Source organism: Podarcis pityusensis (assembly GCF_964106645.2).
Source record: "Podarcis pityusensis genome assembly, chromosome: 1".
In the NCBI taxonomy this organism is placed as follows: domain Eukaryota; kingdom Metazoa; phylum Chordata; class Lepidosauria; order Squamata; family Lacertidae; genus Podarcis; species Podarcis pityusensis.
Window position 1 is genome coordinate 101,714,666 of NC_138028.1, and position 19,813 is coordinate 101,734,478.

The 19,813-nt window shown below is 42.5% G+C and overlaps 1 protein-coding gene across 4 annotated transcripts in view; it reads right to left on the reverse strand.

The window, feature by feature from the left end:
- Window positions 1–15,886, reverse strand: part of GTDC1 (glycosyltransferase like domain containing 1) — a 231,123-nt gene extending 215,237 nt beyond the window's left edge. For 2 of the 4 annotated variants that reach the window (XM_081007922.1, XM_081007920.1), the window contains exon 1: window positions 15,743–15,885. The gene's annotated coding sequence lies outside the window, so the exon portion shown is untranslated. Of the gene's footprint in view, window positions 1–2,887; window positions 3,264–15,742 lie in introns of those variants that run through there. The other 2 variants (XM_081007917.1, XM_081007921.1) reach the window with 2 other exon arrangements.
- Between the last annotated feature and the right edge of the window lie 3,927 nt (window positions 15,887–19,813).

Consider the following 19,813-nt stretch of genomic DNA (forward strand, 5'->3'; position numbering starts at 1 on the left):
GGCCAGCTGAATGCCTCAACGGTGCCTCAGAAATCCTGCAGCCCTAATCCCTTTAGCAACAAAGATCTGTTACTTTGCTTAGCATGAAGCAGGCCTCAGAGGCCTGTGTGTGGTGTGTGTGCCTTGGCCTGTAAGCCAAAAGTCTCCTGTTTACATTTTCCCTATTCCTTTTTTTAAAATGTTGTTCTGAGAGGAGCCACAAAGGGATAGCTTTGTCCACAAGGAACAAAGGAGCTCGGGAAGTCGCTCCTTCTCCATCTGCCTACTTCAGGGCACTGTCGCTGAAATCAGGATGCAAGATTTCTGACAAAGAATAGACCTGCAGTACGACCCACTCTCAAATGGCCATTCTTTCCATCACCAGCCATATTTATAGATCAGCTGGGTGCAAATGGACTGATGCTCTCATGCACATGAGAGGGCTTTTGATCCAGTGGGTGCCTCTGCTAATGGAAGGAGGGAAGGAATTTTTGCCAATTTCCCTTCTTCCCCCCAAAAAACCTCAGCTCTAGAGAGCTGGGAGACAGGATAGAACGTGGACTAGGTAGCTACAGGAGGAAAGGTGAATAAGCAAAGCAAATTCCTTTTCTCTTCCTATAGCAAGAGGCACCCACTGTCTCAAAAGCCCTTCAGTGAGTGCAAAGGCACCAACAGAATCCCATGCACTGGCACAAAGACTCCCCTGTGCACTTGTTGTGAATTATTATTGTTACATTTTGAATTGTTATCCTATTGTTTTAATGCAAGCCATCCTAGGAATGGAAACCTTGAAGGGCAGTGTATAAATAAATTCACTTAATAAATAACAAAGAAATAACAAATAAGAGATAACAAAAAGGAACCTACACTACATGCCTCACTTTGTGATCGCACGATAGATCTTACTAAAAACAAGAAACTGGCATCGTTTAAACATTAAATAGGATCACTTTTTGAAAGGTTATGAATTACTTATTTTAAATAATCAAGGAGGGTTAGAAAGTAATTCACAGTAACACAAACCCCACAATAAATAAAGGTATTAAAAAAAAAAATAGCTCGCTCCCCCAATCAGAGCAGAGTTAACTGCATACACAGTATGATCACCAATTTATTATCCAGAATTCTTTAAAAGCCAGAAAGTAATAAGTTACATGTTTTCGTTAAAAACGTTTGGACCTAATTTCAAAGAGGAACTTTGACATATTCAGGCAGTGTTCCTAAATAAACTCAACAAGGCTTACTTCTACGTAAATGTGTTTAGGATCATTCAGTTAGCCAACAGTTAGTAACTCAATTTGATTAGATTGGGCAGTCTTGAACAATGGAGCAGCCAGAGAATTCCTTCATTTCTTGAGGTAGGAAATAAACCTATTGTTACTGCTAACATTTCAAGCCCACATTTGGAAACAGCAGCTATAAAGGCATTATCAAAATACCTTCAGTTTAAACAGCTAAGACAATATGACTCCCTGGCCTGAAAAGATACACAATTTAATTATAAAATACAGGATTTACTTATATGAAAGGCAAAGGCAAAGCAATGCCCATTGCAGAATATGAAATGCAGTAGTTTCTGAATGAAATGTTCTGTATGGTTCCATTCCAAATAACACCTTTTCTTTCCTACAGCTCTTTCCATATCTCCCTTCTATACAGAGGTCTCTGGTTTCCCATCTTAATCCAGCTATGTGAAGATTGACGGAAACAACTCAGTAAACAACAGAAAGGTTCTAAGAGGAAAGTTTGAAGGAATCAGCCCTTTGATTCTAAGGCCAGGAAATTGAGATGCCAATTATTGAACTTGTCTCGAAGTGAGGGTTTCCTACCCACAAACATCCTTTCATAAAATCATAGAATTATAGAGTTGGAAGGTACCCTGAGGATCATCTAGTCAACCCCCTTGCAATGCAGGAATATGCAGCTGCCCCATACGGGGATCAAACATGCAACCTTGGCATTATCAGCATCACCCTCTAACCATTAGAGCTATCTGGGCTGACCCAAACCTACAGCTCCCAATATTCCCAGTCAGTCTCCCATCCAAGTACCAACCAGACCTGATTCTGCTTAGCTTCCAAGATCAGGAAAGAAGTGGCACACTCATAACACATTATTCCTACAACTGCTAAGATTGCAGCAGTCCTTATAGGAGATTCCATAATCAACAGAAGTTTCAGGAATTGCAAAAGTGGACAAAAGTGAAACCCCAGGAAAAGTTAGTAGTACCACCATATGCTCAAGCCAATCCTAAGTAAGTCAAGTTTCACTCTGGTGCTTAAAATGGGTTATGCTTTCACCACTTAATCACGTATTTGTAATCAGGTAAAGACAGCTGGTTAAAATTTAACAAGAACATCTGGAAACGACATGAAGTATATGCATCCCTTCCTTGCTTGATGCAGGATTCTTGGCATCTTTGCCAATCTTTCCGAACTAATAAATATTACGTCTAAGCAAGCAGTGCTTATATGGAGATTTGATGCTAGCTGGGCAACAGGCAGGAGGAAGTGGACAGCTTCCCTGCAGGATATACCCAGCAGACTGCCATCATGATCAAACAGTTAGGTGTGAATGGTTCCCATAGACATTGCAAAGCAAAGGCAGCATCAATCTGGAAGCTAAACATGTAGTTCTATACAGGATTTTTTTTTTTAAAAAAAGAAAAAACTATAGTTCAATTTGAAACTCATGAACATAAATATGCAGACATGTTTTTTTCCCATATAAACTCCATATCAGGACGCTATCCTTAAAGTCAAATAGGATCACTTTCTGGGGGGGAAACTGTGTGGTCGAAGCCTGAAATTTTTATGTTAGAACTTGTATATTGCTCTTTCATAGCAAGTACACAAAACAAGGTGCAATAAAACAATTAACTGATTCTGTGTACAATTCATACTACTACCTTGGACAGAGGTGCCATCAAATAATACTGAGGGGGCCTGATGTGATGTCCTGACGTCGCTCCATGCCCGGCTCTATGTTTGGCCTCAACAATGCGGGGGTCAGCTCCCTCAAAAAAAAGATTGAGGGGGTCCGAAGAGCCTTGGCACGCTGGAGCTGGTGCATATGACCTTGGACCTTCATCATCTCATTCTGCTTCATATATAGACCGGGGGAGATACTAAGAGCTTGTGCATACAAAATGGCTGCCAAGTGGAGGACACTTTAAACTGATGCCCGTGGTGGAGTTATGTCCATGCTGACATTAGTGTGTGCCACACAGACTGGAAAATATTATTTTCGTCAGCTTAAAGATAGTTTTGAAGATAGGCAGTAGCCCCTATGTTGATATGGCCACCTTGGAGAACCATGTAAAGCAGTATCTTTGTGACATCATGCCCACCCTAGCAACAACTTCATTATTCAGTTAAATAAGTAGAGATTAGCCACAGTCAAATCAGAGATCCACAAGTGCAAGTAGCAGAATCAGTTTTACGAACATTAGCAAAATATAAAGCAAGAAGAGGAAAGCAGGATTATTGGGTGTTTAGATATCCTTTGATCTGTTAAGAAGGAATACTCAAGAGAACAAGTTTCCTAAATCTACGAAGAAACAATGAAAGCACTAGTTGTAAATAAACTCAGTGTTGACACTCAAACAATTTGATAATGTAACAATCTGCATAAAGCCTGCATTTTCACAAATTATTATCTAAACAGAGTCCTAGTCCACTGACCAAAAGATATCAAAATTATCCCTTTATTACAAGCGATCCTAGAATCCCCCTTGAGGCTAAGGCTATCAGAAAATATTTAGCTTGTTTCCAAGCTAATATTTTTCTTACTCCTTTCATTATGAAATTGTAACACATTTTCAATAACTTTTAGCTTTGCTAAACACAACGGCAAGTAATTTCCCAGAACTCTTGAAAAACCTGACATGTGAAATGATTCTCTCGTCAACTTGTGCATTATTAAGCTGAAAGGAGGCATGTAAGATCATTTGATCATTGAAAGCAATGGAAAAACATTGGGAGCTTCAGGACAGATGGACGAACTTCAGGTCATATAAAACATTACCAAAGCTATATTTGAAGAAAGATGTGAAAGTGCCCTGGGTAAGACTACTCTGCGTTGCTAAGGAACACTGAAAATGGATGAAATAACTTGTCTCAGTTAAACAGAGCAAACTCCAACCATTTCTTGTTTATTTCTGCAATGTTTTCTCCTACTGATTATTCATTTTAACAAGTATACAAAAGATAATCCCTCATTAAACCATTTAGACAGGGAAGAAAAGATGAACACCATGCAAGTGCTTAAAAATAGCCAAGTTAAGGAATAAACATTCTTCTGGGAACGGGGGACGACTCAACCATCATTTTGTTAACAATACAAAAGACGCTGGCATTCACAAAGGACTGTGAGGATTTTGGTTAACTACTAGAAAACGCCAAAATATACGTAACAGTAAACGTAATATACACATTACAATAACACTTGTATCAGCTCCATGCCTGACTAGAGAATTTGGCATTTAAAAAAAATCAATCATGGCATAAAGAACTATTCAGCCCTGTTTAGAGAAGCTTTTAATGTTTGATGTATAACAGTATTTTAATATTTTTTTGGAAACCGCCCAGAGTGGCTGGGGAAGCCCAGCCAGATGGGCGGGGTATAAATAATAAATTATTATTATTATTATTATTATTATTATTATTATTTCATGCCATGGGTTGTATAATATGGCATATACTCTCTTCTTTTCTACATGAAGATTAGTCTGAAACATTAAACTGTAACATGTGAAGTGGCCTTCGGAAACTTGAAATGGAACACCCTTTGGAAGGTTTTTTTGTGATTTAAAATCCATCACTGCCGGTTTCATTAACAGTAAGTCTAGATTTTCAACTGGTAAATCAAGCAGATCACTGCCCTCACATGAAGCAACCCCAACAGTACCAATGCCCCTTGACACTTTTTCTTGATGACACTGCCAGGACACTGTGCCAACATAGCCTAAAAGTGGTGAGAATGAATGAATGAATGAATGAATAAATAAATAAGAGTGGAATGCAGAAAGTCCATTTTATTTTCGATTAGGCAATCCTTTTTTATTTTTTACTCAAAACAAACCTAGCAGCTAAAAACACTAAAAATCAGGCCAAACAAACAAACCAATTCCTGCTTTTCTGTCTTTTTTCCAAAGGTGGATTATAACTGGATTTTGATAAAAACAGCTGCCCATTTCATCTCCCTTGCTGCAAATCATCAGCAGGAAAGTGACGCAAATGGCATGAAAATCATTGGGAATGTAGCTAATATGAACAAACAAACAAAAAGCTACAATAACAATAATACTGACCAACTTTGGCTACTAAAAGCAGCAGAACTTCATGTTTTAGTGGATACAATTTTAACATTTAACTAGTTAAAAGTTCTAACAACAGAAAGAAAGAAAGAAATGCACAGACATACAGCCAAAGCCTACGCCTGTTTACTCGGAAGCAAGGCTCACAAAATTCAATGGGATTTACTCTTTAGTAAGTGCACACAGGATTTCAGCCAAAGCCTCTTAATGGAGCTTCATATGAAGTTACATTAAGAGGCTTTGGCCGAAATCCTGTGATCACTTGCTAAGGAGTAAACTTCATATGAACATAACCTTCAATAGACGTTTGGACTGTTTGTTCCAAGGAAAACACAATATGATTTCTCTGTGGAATTAACACACATTCAGAACACTGTGATGTCAGTTATACCTTAACTTCCAACTGCCCTGTTCTAGCCAGAATAGTGTCATTTTGCAAATTCCGGTCCCAAGGAAATTTCCACCCTACAATCCTCCAATTTTTTAAAAAAGCAACTATATTTTATTCCTGCCTGTTAGTAAACACTTAAAGCCTAGAAAGTCAGCATCGCGACAAATCTGCCTGTCAAAAGTTGTATCCAGATCTCTGTAATCTTCATATTATTTCCTTATGACAGCTCTAAAAAACAATTTTAGAGGGTCACATAAACAACTATACACTGAGGCAAACAAAGAAACTCAAGATAAAACATTAAGTTAAAATGCTGTCCTCATTCCCAACCACCCCATACAAAAAAACCAAAAAACCCACAACCAGATGCTTTTACTATTGGCTGGTTCCAGACCGCTGAAATCAAGGGAAGGAGAAGACCAGGAACAGAACAGAGAAGGAGAAACAGGCTAATGCTGAAGGAAAGCCAAATGGAGAAGGAGCAGAGGCAAGGAAAGAGCTTGGTTCATCCTTTTACCCACTCCTCTAATTTACTGCTAGACTGCATCAATAAATTAGCATCAGGGGGATACAGGGGTCAACATGGCCTTGAGACAAGGTGCCCAAGGCAGCATCTCCGTTTGTAGGGCAAAAGGTATATTTCGTATCCTGCTTCCTTCTAGTATAAAAGAATCTATCTAGCTGCAAACAGGTAGGTTTTTAATTATTAAAGCAAGAAATCAGTATGTGTTTTTATGACATATACTGATTGCAAAATATGAATATTGATCTAAACCAATAAAAGGGACAATTCATTTGGTTTTGGTTTTTTAATACTCATAAGGCCATCCGATAGCCATGTTCTCAGGGCAGCTTATAGAAAAGCTCAACCATCAACTCTGGGTACACTTGGCAAATAGGTTTGCCCTGAAGAAGGGATTTACAGCCTCAAATACACCGAAACATTGAACACTTTGTTCAATAAATCTGTGATGAAGATTGACAAACATACCAGTCTTAAAAACATCAGTGCTTGCCTGTCTGCCTGCTGCACTAAAGAAGCATCAACGTTTGCAATACTGTACAAAATGGCATGTCCTATACCTGGTAGTAGTACCCTGGAGACTACTGTGACCTCCTAAAATATTGTGCATTGTTTTAACATTTTTAAGGATGTTTTTAAGCACAAACTATTAAGGAATCAAGGGCAGGCACATGTAAATTGGCTGCCAAGGTCACACAATCTCAAAGTGAGTGAATGATTATATTTCTTAACCATCCTAAACAACTCCATTACAAATGTGTCCAGTCCAGTTCTGAGAACACCAAGCATTCAAATAGTCTCCTAATTTGCAATTTTTGCAGTTAAACATCTAACACGGCCATCTGTTTTACAAGGAGCCTGTAGATTTAATTTTAAAAGAAAGCTAATAGTTTTATGCAGAAGTGAGACTAATTTTTAAAGCATTGCCAGCAACAATGATCAGGGCCATGTAACCCTGCAACTATAAATCATATCCAAAAACAAAAGGAATTTATGACAACAGAAGCATTTTGTTCCTTTAAGGGGAGGAGGGAGGTTAAGTGCAAGATCAAGACAGGAAATTGTTCTTGTTAAGCTGAAAGATCATGTAATTGTTTATTTGGGAAAACTCTGATTTACCTTAAACTATGCGCAAGGTTGGAATGAGAAGGTCACTGTGTATTAAATTGCAGTCCAGTAGACAACCAAGGTCAAAGGCAAATTTTCTGAAAGTTTATATTAGAAAGACCTCAAGCTTTTGTATTCACAAAATATGGCCAAGATTTCCCCTTGGGGCACCCAACTCCACAGCATATAAACCATATATAACAAACCCCGCAAGCCACAGAGAGTGTTGAAGGATATTAATTTAGAGATTTTTACATGTGGTTGGGTCAAAACAGCAAAGCAAGGTTGCTTTAAATCTTCCGATAAAGCCCTTGGTGGGGTCCAAACAGTTACTGGACTTTGACCTGGAAAACTGTGTTGATGGGCCAAGTTCAGACACTTTCTGGGTGGCCTTGAGCAAATCACTGCCTCAAAAACTCCGCTTCCCTAGGAAAAACAAAACAAAACAATGATCTCCCTTATGGCATTTGTTAGAAGAAGACAAAAGGTGGAGTTCTACAAGTTTTCACCCTCTGGAAGCAGTTCATTGCCTCCAAATTACGTCAGTGTGTTAATGTAAAGCTTCAGAAAGCAGAGGATCCCGAACTAAAAGATTTGTATCTCCCTTTCCTAGCTTACAACTTTGTACAAAGTTATATATACATTATGTATATATAATCTCTTTTTTTCAGACTAGCAGTCAGGAGATGCAATGTTGTAAAATGTGAAGCAATCCGTGTCAGTCTGTTGGATATTCACACATTTATTTTTATTTTCACATCTCATCCACAGCAATATGGTTAAGGTGTATATTTAAGACATTTACTTTTGAGACATATCTACCAAGGAAACACTAAAAGTTCTGTACTTATTGCAGTAAGGCTGCGTTATAATCAGTACTAAATGCATTCACAGTCTTATTGTGGTTTCTGGAGGCCTCCATGTTAAGAATCTAGAAACCAAAGTATGAACCAACTTCTCAATGTGAAATTCATTTGAAGTATCAGAAAGCACTGCACTGGCAATGCCACAGGTTCCTGGCAGTCCTAAACTCAGGTTTAAATGAGAGATGCTATCTTGGAAAACACATGGTTTCAACCTAGAGCAAATTGGAGGAGAGGCTTAAACTACACCTATCAATTCTCCTTTGCAAATACCCCTCTGAGCTGGTTTTCCCCAACCTATCTTAACATTCAGGTATGGAGCCCACTAGGGAAATACACAACCAATGTCCTCTGCAAATGTCTCCACAGCTCTGCATTAGCAAGATGTCCCATTCCTGGACAAATATTGGGAACCTTGAGACGAAGTGATCATCATGTCCTTTTGTATTTCATGATACAGAGGAAAGGGAAAGGAGAGTGTAGTCAGACATGCACTCTGGACTTTAAGAAGGCAGATTTCAAAAAGCTGAAGGAACTACTAGGTGAGATCTATTGGTCAGAAATATGCAAAGAGAAGGGAGTCCAAGATGGATAAGAGTTTCTTAAAGGTGAAATATTGAAGGCCCCAAACCAGAAAATTCCAACAAGAAAGAAAAGTAGGAGGCATCTAAGGAAACTGGAACTGCTCAGCATCTGCTTTGCCTCTGTCTTCATCCAAAACGAAAGCAGTGCCCAACTTGGTGAAAACACAATAAATGATGCAAGGAGGGAGCTACAGCCCAAGGTGGGGAAAGAAGTGATAAGAGAACACCAAGCTACTTTAAAGGAATTCAAATCTCCAAGACCCCTGATGGCATGCACCTAAGGGTACTAAAAGGGCTTACAAATGAGCTTGATCAGTTGGCAGAGCATGAGCCTCTTAATCGCAGGGTCGTGGGTTCAAGTCTCAAATTGGGCAAAAGATTCCTGCATTGCAGGGGGTTGGACTAGATGACCCTTGGGATCCCTTCCAACTCTACAATTCTATGAATCCTCCCTTGCAACTTCAATTCTGTCGCTCCCATTCTGCATAACCACTTTAATATTAGGTGTAGTAACCTACCACGTAACCAATCCTATGCATCTATTTACACCAATCTTGTCCATATTAAACATCTCAAATCAGGCTGCTAGTATTAGGACAATAGGACATGTGTCGTATTTGATTTTGCATACATATGCAAACGAATTACATTTCACTAGATAAGATGCAACACAAAATTAAAACATTTAATTCACCGCATTTTAAATGAAATCTTCACCCAAGGTAAATTTCCTAGTTCCTTTCTGTCTCATTTATGTATGTCTATTACAAATTATAGGTAAAGGTAAAGGGACCCCTGACCGTTAAGTTCAGTCGTGACCGACTCTGGGGTTGCGGCGCTCATCTCGCTTTATTGGTATCGCTTTATTGGTACAGCTACCAGGTCATGTGGCCAGCATGACTAAGCCACTTCTGGCGAACCAGAGCAGCGCATGGAAACGCTGTTTACCTTCCCGCCAGAGCGGTACCTATTTATCTACTTGCACTCTGGCGTGCTTTCGAACTGCTAGGTTGGCAGGAGCTGGGACCAAGCAACGGGAGCTCACCCCGTTGCGGGGATTCGAACCGCCGACCTTCCGATCAGCAAGTCCTAGGCTCTATGGTTTAACCCACAGCGCCACCCGCGTCCCATTTATTACAAATTATACTTCAAGGCAAATAAATCCATCATTATCATAAATACTCTTCAAAGCAGCTAAAAATCCAGTCATTTCTATCATGCCAGGCTCTGACAGGTTTCCAGAAGAGGTTGGAAACAGTGTGTAAACAACTGCTCAGCAATTTTGAAAGTTCAGCCACATAACATTTATGGGTGGGCAGCTCTTCTGTTTGTGGGGAGTAGGTGGCCTAGTTGTTGAACGGGCTCTGTGTCTCAAATCTGTCAAGGCCCAAACAGAAGCAAGTCTGTTTACTTTCTATCAGCAAACTACCAAGATCTGAACTCAGTGGTATTTTGAACTCCCTTCTCAGCAGCAGATGCACAAATAAACGCAACAAAATCTTTTTGAACTGTATGCTTGGGCATGAACTGAGGCACGAAAACCACAGGAAAGTGCCTGGCTAAAACGTCCTCTGGAGAGACATCAGCTCAGAAGCAGCATACAATATATCTTGACATTGTGCTGCTGGTGCAAAGTATGAGCAGTCAACACTTCAGCCTAAGAACTGTATTTCATAACAGGGCCCCCCACACGTGAAAACATCGTCGCTTTTCTTGTTTTCCTAGAAACACATTGTTCTTGTTCAATAGGCTTTCCTGGACAGTATACCTTGTCTGATCCTACTTTCTGCTTGTGTCGTCCTATCTATATTTCACAGAATCATAGAACTGTAGAGTTAGAAGAGACCCCAGGAACCAACTAGCCCATGGGTAGGCAAACTAAGGCTCGGGGGCCGGATCTGGCCCAATTGCCTCCTAAATCCGGCCCGCAGACAGTCCGGGAATCAGCATGTTTTTACATGAGTAGAATATGTGCTTTTATTTAAAATGCATCTCTGGGTTATTTGTGGGGCACAGGAATTCATCCTCCCCCCCAAAAAAAACAAATAGTCCAGCCCCCCACAAGGTCGGAGGGACAGTGGACCGGCCCCCTGCTGAAAAAGTTGGAGAGTCCACCCTATAAAGCAGATTAGGCAGAGTGAGTGAGTGAGTGAGGTCACCCAGTGAGCTTCATAGCTCAGTGGGGAATTTGAACCCTGGTTTCCCAGGTTCTAGTCCAACACACTACTCTACAGTGGCTTGTCCAGCTATGAAAACCAACGAATGTAAATTCAAAAAAGGATCCTAAAGCTTTAGATCCGATCTATGTTGCAAGTCAAAACATAGACAGAATGAGGTACAAGGATGGCACTAGAGACCAAATGAGAAAGAGAACAATTATACAAAAGTTGCACAAACGTCTTCTGCAAGTCACATGCAAGTAGTAAGGGGGAACATGACATGGGTGGCAACAGTGACAGCAGTGCCAAGCCTACTCCCATGCTCATCATGGGAACTGACACTTTCCATGTACAACTTAAACATGAAACAGTAGAATTAAAAACAAACTTGGCAGAGCACAGGATACCTACTAGGAATAAGATACGACATTGCACTGATTCAGCAGCAGTTTAGGACTGTAATTCAAGTTTCCAGCTCAGGCCACAGTCAACTTCTTAAAATTAGAGGGTTTTTGTTGTTGTTTTTTGCAAAAACTTTATTTAAAAATTAAGCTTATACCAATCATTCTCAGGTTGCACTGAACAGCAATTTTTCTGAAATACATAAAACTTTCAGTAGGCACTCTAAAACGAGACTTCTAGCCAACGTCTATAACACTGTGTGTACATTATTCTAAATCCCAAGAGGTTATTAAAAGTTTTGTATTTAAAATTCGGGGGGGGGGGTGTAAAAAAAAATTGCACAAAAATCCTTACCAACACCAATTGGTGTCCAGACTGGGTGCCAAACTGGTAAACATACAAGTGTGATTAAATCGCAAACTGAAATGCAACATAAATCCGAGATCAACTTTTACAAATGAATTTGTTCTCATTGTGATTTTCCAAACTAACTAAAATTATGCCGACACGTGAAAATATACTTTCTCCCCACCACACAGTATTTTATCAAGCCTAAGCTTCTCTAAGGGAAGAAATGTACATTAGAAGTGAGGAAGAATTGGGTAGAATTCATTCCACTTCATGTCTTGAAAGCTCTAATTAAAATTCAATATTGCACTTTACATATGGGTTCTTATATGAAACTCCTGTCATGGCTAAGGCTTAAGGTTAACCAGGTTAATAGAGTCCAATAAAACAGCTCTACTGAATTATACCAAGCCACTGAAATACACTAGGCTGCAATCTGCTTCTCCTTTATTCTTGACCACTGCGCTAAGATCGAAGCCAACAATGTGTGGTTAGCATCCAAGAACTATTTATGTGCAGGATAGAAACTTCCAAACGCCACCCCTCTTCCCTTGAAGAAAGTGCATATATTTACACCTCAAATATTTCCCTCCAGTCTGCTTTTCCCATTGTCACAGTGTTATGTGTTAACAGATCTGTGCACACTTGCCAAGTATCACTCAGTTGAAACAGAGACACTCCCCTCAATATGGATTCATTTTAAGAGGGGTTGTTTTGTTTTTTTACTTGTATGGCCAAAGCTAGCTGATTTATGTCCAGTTGCACAACCACATGCACATGATTATAGCCTGCAGACGACTGAGGAATGACATGATAGTACTCCTCAAATACCTGAAGGCTGTCAAATAAAAGAGGGCAAACCCTTGTTCTCGGATGCTCCAGACGGCAGAACAAGATCTACAGGGGTTTGAGTTACAAGGGGGTAGGCTTTGGTTAAGCATTAACAGAAAGATCCTGACAGTTATAGCAATTCAGTAATGGCACCAATTACCTAGAGGAGTGGTGGGTTCCTCCGCATTTGAGGTTTTCAAGCAGAGGGTGTATCTGTTGTGGTTATTCTAGCTCTGGGTTTCCTGCATCAAACTAGATGGTGGACCTACAAGAACCCTCCCAACATCTTGAGTGCAAGCAGAAGATTCCTCCATAACATTTCTCTGTCCCCCCCCCCCTTTCCCAAAACGAAACAAACCTAGGGCTAATATTCGCATTAACTCAAACATAAAAAGTATTATTTGTAGGGGGGCGGAATTTAAAGGATTCACAGAAGGCAGCTGAGGGTATCTGCTTCCTAATATGCATCTTGGGAACAAACTGTAACTTCATGTGGTCATCATGTCAACTATGCATGGCTTGAGACAAGGTCTCCTTATCGGAAAACACAATGTAAGAACTAATCCATTTTATGGACTGTGTTTCCTAAGCCAAACTATGGTACTGAATCGCCAGCATTCAGAGCACAACCCATTTTGCAGTTTTCAGTCTTTATTTCCTTCAACAAAGCATTACAAATAATAAAAATGTGCATTCTTCTTCCCCTATTCATGCAACATATCCAGCTTGGGGGGGCATAATGGATTGTATCAGCTCTCCACACTCCTCATCCATCCCAAGTTGTGAACAGAACCTCCACCTGCACTACTTGAATGTATGTGGGATCTCTCTATGCATTTTGTAGTGTCCCAGCTCTACGCATAGGTCTGTTATAGTTGTGTAGGAATACATGGATGGGAGGTGTGTTTATAATCCCACTCCTAGGCATGAATACATCTTATGTCAAGTGAGCAGGGCTTCTACGGCTGTTCCGTTTCCGTTTGGGTCAGCAGCCTCTTAGTTCCCACTCTGAAGGGCACTTCCTCCATGTCATAAGATACATGACAGGATAATCTCCAAAATAACGCACACAAGAACTATTATCTGAAGGCCCACTAATATTTATTACCTGCCCAACAACATGCATCCACATAAATTTACATGAGAGCCTTTAACAAAGAAAGCAGCATTAAAAGCTCTGAATCAGGATGCCTCAACATAGAATATTGTGGCTATGGAATCAATGGGTCTGTGCATTTGCTATTTGCTGAGAAATGGCACTGGGACTGTGCCAACAAACTTTAAGCTTGCAAGTTGCCTGTGTACTTTACCCACCTCCCAGTTCACTTTCAGCAACTTTGTTGTGCTGAGTTGCAAACCAGCAATCACATTTCTGCTCCGCCACATGCAAAATGCTGAATATTCAACCCTCTTACCCAAGCAGACCAGATTTTGTCTCATGAATCAGTTCCCAACGATATAGAATCTTTTAGAATTCAACTCCACCACACCATTTTGGGCTGGTCTACAGAGGTTCTCAAAGGGATGTGGGTGGCGCTGTGGTCTAAACCACAGAGCCTAGGGCTTGCCGATCAGAAGGTCGGCGGTTCGAATCCCCGCAACGGGGTGAGCTCCTGTTGCTCGGTCCCTGCTCCTGCCAGCCTAGCAGTTCAAAAGCAAGTACATGTAGATAAACAGGTACCGCTCCAGCAGGAAGCTAAACCATGTTTCTGTGCGCTGCTCTGGTTCGCCAGAAGCAGCTTAGTTTCCTAAGAAACCCCAGCATGAGAAAGGTTGGGGCAGCAGTGTTTGGTTTCTTCTACTACATAAACAGTAAGCAGGAAGCTGCCTTAACAGCCCAGACCATTTCTCAAGCTCAGCAAGCACTGTGACTGGCTCCTGCTTTCCAGAGTCTTATTCAGGTCACCCACTACTACCTGATCCTTCTAACTGGAGACACCTGGGTTGAATTTTAGACCAGAACCAAGCAGAGAGTGAGCCAGGAGGGCCATTTGGTCTAGGCCTCAAGCTCAAAGGAGAACTCACATTTCGACACTTGTAATTTTTTTGGCATTTGAGAAGTTTTGCAACTATGCACATCACACCAAAATGTGACACCCACTCTCAGCTTAGAGCTGAATTTTTTTAGCAAGTTAAGAGATGTGATTTGGTAGTGTGTGTATGTGTGTTTGTCAATGGACACAGATTTTGTCATTTTAGTAAAAATGTATCAGTTCTGACAGCACAAGATTGGACAGCGATGAATGTGTCTTCAGACTAGTTGATTATATAAACAATCCACTCACTCCTTTTTGGCAACTTACTTTTGTGTGTCCTCCTCTTACTATATTATTATTATTACTACTACAGTATAATACTGTAATTATGTCTACTACTAATACTACTAGGGGCCTCAGAAGCTGGAAGCTGCCCAGCCCTTTACGGATCTGCAAGAGGGTCTACCTGGACCCTTCACTATACAAGGCAGGTGCTCTCCCACTCAAAGCTACTCTCCCTCCCCATAAAAACTCACCACCGCTTTCCACTGCGGAGCTTTATTGTCCTTCAAGGCCCGCCCCCTCGCAATGCTTTTTATTTCTAAAATGAGCGGTTAAACCTCGAGCTTGCCAGGAAGCCTCGTAGTATGTGGGTGTTGGTGCTTAACACGGAAAAGCACTCTGCACGTGCTCCGGAACACTCTTTTCCTTCTTGCAACTTAAGCCTGCTTCATGGCTGAATGCAGCAGACGTCCGCGCCTCGAAGCCCACGAAGAGGCAGCGCCCGGTAAGGGGCAGAGGAGTGAGGTTTCTCGGGGAGGGAGCTTGGCTTGGGAGCCTCGCGGGCGCTCCGCCCACCTCGGATATTCGGCCCGTCAGTAACTGCTGGGCCCGACGACAGGGGTCCCTGCAGGTCTTGGCAGAGGAGAGGCGCCTCCGGCGAGGCTGGCGTTTCCCCCCGCGCCGCCGCCTCCCTCGCTCTCCTTTCATATGCATATTCGCCAGCGCCGAGGGGGCCGCCCAAGCAACGTGCCCCCGCCTCCCGCCCGTCCCCGGCCGCGCCAAGGCGGCTCTTTGCAGCCCGCCGGCCTGCGCGCGCCCTGGGCCCGCTGCTCTGCTCTCTCGCCTGCCCGCCTTGCTGTGTGCAGCTGCGGCGCCGAGGCGGCCAGCGCGCCCGGAGCCCGGCGCCCGTCCCCTTCCCGCCCCGCTCGGCTCTTCGCGCGGCCTTGGCTCTTCACCCCACCCAGAGGGGGGGAACTCACCTCCTCCTCGTTGGTCCCCTCCTGGAGGCCGGCGGCGGCAGCAACGCGCGGCCTCCCCGGCTCCGCCTCCCGCTCGCTCTCCGCCCCGACGCGGAAGGGAGGAAGAGCCGGCCCGGGCGAAGCAGCAGCAGCTGCAACTCGGCTTCTCCCTTTTACGCGCGGCGCCTCCGAGCAACCCGCGTTGCAGGTGCGCCGGCGCGTTGGCCCCGGCTGGCCTTCTCCAGTGCACCGAGCCGCGCTTACTCAGAAGTAAGCCCCCTTGGCTTCAGCGGGGTTTACTTCCAAGGAAGTAGGTTTAGGACAGACTTAGTTGGGCATACTTGGTAGAGGGAGGAGGGACGTGGACGAACTCACTGGGGAGAGGCATCGTATATTTTAGAACTATTTTAGAACTATCCGCTCTATGGGGCTTCCTGTGTAAGATCACAGCCCAAGCTGGCTAATTCACGGCGAGACATGTACACGATCCTTTCGTGTTAATGAAACAGGGCGCGCAAAACCCGGCTTGGCTTTTGTCATCGCCGCTAATCCGTACATGGAGCACATAGTCTTCAGCACCGATGAACATTCATTTAGAGAGCAATTCCCCCCGCCCCGCCCGCTCCCCAGGGAAATCCCAGAATCTTCAAAAGTACACCCATCCTTTAAGGACACCTGCATGTTTCTCCACAAGACAGGGCCATAGCTCAGTTGGTAGAGCATCAGTTTTGCATGCAAAAGGCCCCAGGTTTAATCCTGAGATCACCAGGTAAAACTGGGAATGTGCCCTGTCTGAAATCCTGAAAAGCCACTACCGGTCAGCATAGACCAATGGTTCCCAGTCGGTGGTCGGAGACCCCAAGGGGTCTCATAACCCACCACAGGAGTCCGTCACACCATTAACGTACCAAAAGCTACCACAGACATATCAAAATTTTCAAAAGTAGGGGGTCCATGACTTGGCTGTGTGGTTCACATAGACAAGCTATTTTAAAATACCCCCACTGGAACAGAAAAAAGCCTATAGAAGAAATTTAATAGGTGTCCACCCTACCCCAATAACCCTTAAAAGATGGCAAAAAGGAGTTTCTGCTCTTCCTAACTCTGTTTCTAGGTAATGTAAAACATCCCTTATTCTGTTTTTTGCAAACCCTGCTAATTCGAATTCCTAAGTGAAAACAGTGGTACCTTGGTTTAAGAACAGCTTAGTTTATGAACAACTTGGATTAAGAACGCTGCAAACCCGGAAGTAGGTGTTTTGGTTTGTGAACTTTGCCTTGGAATAAGAACATGTTCTGCTTCCTGTTGAGTGTGTTCCATTTGTAAACTGAGTCCCCTGCTGCTATGGGAAAGCACACCTTGGTTTAAGAACGGACTTCTGAAAAGGATTAAGTTCGTAAACCAAGGTACTACTGTACTTTGGGTGGCATTCAACTAAGTTTTACTCAAAGTAAACCTGTTGAAACTCATGAACCTAACTTAAGTCATGTTCATTAACTTCAATGAGTCTGCTCTGAGTAAAGCTTAGTTGAATGCCACTCTGGGTTATTACAAATTATTGAAAACATCATAGGGTCCTGTGACACCATAAGGAACAGAAAATTGATTCTGGTGTGGCGTAAACATTTGTGGGCTAGCTGAAGCCCATTAGATATATTTAGTAAACACTAGAGATGCATGTTTGACTACTGCAGAAAGCAAGAACGGATTGCAAAAAGGGAACCATGGGTGGTTGTGGAAAGTAAATGTCACAAATAATTTATTTCATAAAAAAATTCTACATCCAGAATAGTATATATTTGCATATATTACTGGGTACTATAAGGAAACAAACCGCCTCAAACTCCCTTTGATTGGCTCAGGAAGCTGCTTGTTCATTATTCCTCCTCTTTCTCATGTGCTTCTCTGCTTCCCACTGTCCTCTGCAAGCAGAAGCGCCAAAATATCACAAGATTGGGAGTTCTTGCAAGTTTTTAAGTGGAAGCAGGAAGTACGGAATAATTGTATGAAAACAATATATTGTATTCACAGTATGTAGCCCTTTTCAACCATCCATTATAAAAATCTTTAAGCTTTCTTTATACTGTTTACACCACTGGAAAGCCAGATGTTGGATGCAATCCTCCAGAGGAAATTCTGTATACTTTTGTCCCATTAATATATACAACACAGATGCTTTTCAGTGTCCCTACCTTTATTTGGAATGTGTCTGCAGAATAAAGTGACATGTATCACACAATCCTGGTCCTAACTTCTGAGGATACCCTATAAGTTGGCTAAATAAAGTTTTGTGAGGTTGTGTGTGTGTGTGTGTGTGTGTGTGTTTTGCAGAGCTTACTGGTGGTAAGTATAAAACAGGCAAATCCTCAAGTTAGTTTTTTCCTTTCTTTGTTTCTTTTCTTTTTGGCTTAATCAGAAAATGTTTCTTAATTTAGAATTCCTCACTTGAAATACCTTTCTCCTCCCTCTAAGAGGCCTAGTAGCCACAGCCCCCATGAAAACTCAACTTCAAGCCATTCAAGTGAGAACAGTTTGCAGCCATAAGGCTTGATACAATACCATTTTCTAATTGGCCATCAGGCTGCGGACAGATATTGTAACAGTTTCTTTAGAATATTTTTCTACTTCTGTTAATTTGCATACCAATGAAATAAAAAAAGAGCACTTCCTGCCAGTAATTAGTTAGACCCCTGCATTTAAAGAAAGCAAAAGGCCTCAGCATTATGGCAGAGGGATGGTACCAAGGAAGCTGCAGAAAGGAGTCACTCCTCTTTACACTCAGAAAGTGCTTTTGATTTAAGAGTTTCAGGCTGGCAACATTTTACCACTGTGTGACAGGGATTAAAAAATTTCCTGGTCTAATAGGGTTCCCTCTAATGAGTGCTTTCATTACTTCTTTCTTCATGGCAAATCACCGGATCTGTCCTAGATCCAGCCACGCTGTTCTGGAGATGGGTGTATCCCCCGAAGAGCAATGACAGTAGAGGAGGAGTGAGATGGACTAAAGTATAGGAATTAAATTATTTCTTGGCCTTCTTGGCAGCGTGTCGGAACATTTCGTCCACAAGCCACCCAGGACTTCACGGTCCAATTGCTTACATATCTACCATATGAAGGGCTACACCATTAAGCCTTTCTCAAATGGACCTGAACAGCCCTCGTGAGTCTTCCCTTGCTGTTGCTCCTTATTTCCTTCTGTTTCCCCTGCTTGCTGTGGCTCCCTTGATGCCATTGGTTGATCTGCTCAGGTGTTCTACTACAGCCCATATTGGCAAGCAAGTTGTGACCCTTCTGGCTGCCATTGGCTTAGCTGCTCTGATGTCACACAGTTCAGTGTGCTTCAGGGACTGCTGGAAACTTTGAATTCTGAGGTTGAGGAGCATCCTATGTGAAAAACAAACCCCTTCATATATGACAATATACCATAAACTTTCAAGTGCCACCTTGTGAATGCAGTTCACTAGTAGCCTTGGGGAATTTTACCAGGAAAAGGCAGAAAATATTTGATGCCTACAAGAAATAATCTTTATTTACAAGTTCCATGGTGTCTAGGATTTGTAAATGAGCTATGGATCTTTTGCTTTGTTTCAGGCTTAAAGCTCCACCTAGGACAACAAACAAAAAGAGTTACCTTTCAGATATAACAATAACTTAAAAAGTATAAGGTAAAGGTAAAGGGACCCCTGACCATTAAGTCCAGTCGTGACTGACTCTGGGGTTGCGGCACTCATCTCGCTTTATTGGCCGAGGGAGCCGGCGTACAGCTTCCGGGTCATGTGACCAGCATGACTAAGACGCTTCTGGCGAACCAGAGCAGCGCACAGAAACGCCATTTACCTTCCCGCCAGAGCGGTACCTATTTATCTACTTGCACTTTGATGTGCTTTCGAACTGCTAGGTTGGCAGGATCTGGGACCGAGCAACGGGAGCTCACCCTGTCCCGGGGGGGGGGGTTACCGTGAGGCGTGGTCAGAGTCCGGTCCTGGGCCGAGGGTCTGGAGACTGTCCACCAAGGGGGAAGCAGGGTCCAAAGCAAGAAGGCGGGCGTGGTCGGGAACTCCGGAAAAACAGGTCCGGGTACTGGCAGCAACA